Raw genomic sequence first — 2,945 nt, 5'->3', positions numbered from 1 at the left:
GGCTATTACATCAGCTTAGAAGCCTCATCTGTGTTCTACTATGGTGATTTTAGTGTCTCCGCATACCGCAGCACGCGACGTAGCTTTGTAGACGATAAGTACAACCTTTTCAGAGACAAGAGCGACCAATGTGACGATCTGGGTTTAAGTCGATTCGATAACAAATGACGAAAACGGACGGATTTCTCAAGTATTTTTTTACATATGAACACTTTTCACATTCTCCCGTGCAACTCGGCTGCTAGTCCTCCTTTCATGCAGAATCTTAAGGCCGTAGCTCATGTCCAAGGCACCAAAGCCAGCTAAAAAGTCAATAATCGATACCTAAAACTTGAATTGTACTACTCCTTACTGGCTATTACAGCAGCTTAGAAGGTTCATCTGTGTTCTACTATGGTGCTTTTAGTGTCTATACATACCGCAGTAAGTGGTCTCGCGGTTCTAGGCGCGCAGTCCGGAACCGTGCGACTGCTACGGTCGCAAGGTTCGAATCCTGCCTCGGGCATGGATGTGTGTCATGTTCTTAGGTTAGTTAGGTATAAGTAGTTCTAAGTTCTAGGGGACTAATGACCACAGCAGTTGAGTCCCATAGTGCTCAGAGCCATTTGAACCATACCGCAGTAAGCGACGTAGCTTTGTAGACGATAAGTACAACCTTTTCAGAGAGAAGAGCGACCAATGTGACGATCTGGCTTTAAGTCGATTCGATAACAAATGACGAAAACGGACGGATTTCTCAAGTATTTTTTTACATATGAACACTTTCCACATTCTCCCTTGCAACTCGGCTGCTAGTCCTCCTTTCATGCAGAATCTTAAGGTCCTAGCTCATGTCCAAGGCACCAAAGCCAGCTAAAAAGTCAATAATCGATACCTAAAACTTGAATTCTACTACTTCTTACTGGCTATTACATCAACTTATAAGCTTCATCTGTGTTCTACTATGGTGATTTTAGTGTCTCCGCATACCGCAGCACGCGACATAGTTTTGCAGACGATAAGTATAACCGTTTCAGAGAGAAGAGCGGCCAATGTGACGATCTGGCTTTAAGTCGATTCGATAACAAATGATGAAAACGGACGGATTTCTCAGGTATTTAATACATATGAACACTTTTCACATTCTCCCGTGCAACTGGGCTGCTAGTCCTCCTTTTATGCAGAATCTTAAGGTCCTAGCTCATGTCCAAGGCACCAAAGCCAGCTAAAAAGTCAATAATCGATACCTAAATCTTGAATTTGACTACTTCTTACTGGCTATTACATCAACTTAGAAGCATCATCTGTGTTCTACTATGGTGCTTTTAGTGTCTCCGCATATTGCAGCACGCGACATAGCTCTGTAGACGATAAGTACAACCGTTTCAGAGAGAAGAGCGGCCAATGTGACGATCTGGCTCTATGTCGATTCGATAACATATGACGAAAACGGACGGATTTCTCAGGTTTTTACTACATATGAACACTTTTCACATTCTCCCGTGCAACTCGGCTGCTAGTCCTCCTTTCATGCAGAATCTTAAGGTCCTAGCTCATGTCCAAGGCACCAAAGCAAGCTAAAAAGTCAATAATCGATACCTAAAACTTGAATTGGACTACCTCTTACTCGCTATTACATCAACTTAGAAGCTTCATCTGTGTTCTACTATGGTGCTTTTCCTGTTTCCGCCTACGGCAACACGCGACATAGCTTTGCAGACGATAAGTACAACCGTTTCAGAGAGAAGAGCGGCCAATGTGACGATCTGGCTTTAAGTCGATTCGATAACAAATGACGAAAGTGGACGGATTTCTCAGGTTTTTACTACATATGAACACTTTTCACATTCTCCCATGCAAATCGGCTGCTAGTCCTCCTTTCATGCAAAATGTTAAGGTCCTAGCTCGTGTCCAAGGCACCAAAGCCAGCTAAAAAGTCAATAATCGATACCTAAAACTTGAATTGTACTACTTCTTCCTGGCTATTACGTCAACTTAGAAGCTTCATCTGTGTTCTACTATGGTGCTTTTAGTGTCTCCGCATACCGCAACACGCGACATAGCTTTGCAATCGATAAGTACAACCGTTTCAGAGAGAAGAGCGGCTAATGTGACGATCTGGCTTTAAGTCGATTCGATAACAAATGACGAAAACGGACGGATTTCTCGCTTTCTTACTACATATGAACACTTTTTACATTCTCCCATGCAAATCGGCTGCTAGTCCTCCTTTCATGCAGAATGTTAAGGTCCTAGCTCATGTCCAAGGCACCAAAGCCAGCTAAAAAGTCAATAATCGATACCTAAAACTTGAATTGTACTACTTCTTCCTGGCTATTACGTCAACTTAGAAGCTTCATCTGTGTTCTACTATGGTGATTTTAGTGTCTCCACATACCGCAGCACGCGACATAGCTTTGCAGACGGTAAGTACAAGCGTTTCAGAGAGAAGAGCGGCCAATGTGATGTTCTGGCTTTAAGTCGATTCGATAACAAATGACGAAAACGGACGAATTTCTCAGGTTTTTACTACATATGAACACTTTTCCCATTCTCCCGTGCTACTCGGCTGCTAGTCCTCCTTTCATGCAGAATCTTAAGGTCCCAGCTCATGTCCAAGGCACCAAAGCTAGCTAAAAAGTCAATAATCGATACCTAAAACTTGAATTGTACTACTTCTTACTGGCTATTACATCAGCTTAGAAGCCTCATCTGTGTTCTACTATGGTGATTTTAGTGTCTCCGCATACCGCGGCACGCGACGTAGCTTTGTAGACGATAAGTACAACCTTTTCAGAGAGAAGAGCGACCAATGTGACGATCTGGCTTTAAGTCGATTCGGTAACAAATGACGAAAACGGACGGATTTCTCAAGTATTTTTTTACATATGAACACTTTTCACATTCTCCCATGCAACTCGGCTGCTAGTCCTCCTTTCATGCAGAATCTTAAGGCCGTAGCTCAT

The sequence above is a fragment of the Schistocerca gregaria genome, unplaced genomic scaffold, assembly GCF_023897955.1.
Source record: "Schistocerca gregaria isolate iqSchGreg1 unplaced genomic scaffold, iqSchGreg1.2 ptg000711l, whole genome shotgun sequence".
Classification (NCBI taxonomy): Eukaryota; Metazoa; Arthropoda; class Insecta; order Orthoptera; family Acrididae; genus Schistocerca; species Schistocerca gregaria.
The sequence above is the reverse complement of the archived record's forward strand: the minus strand, read 5'-3'. Positions refer to the sequence as shown.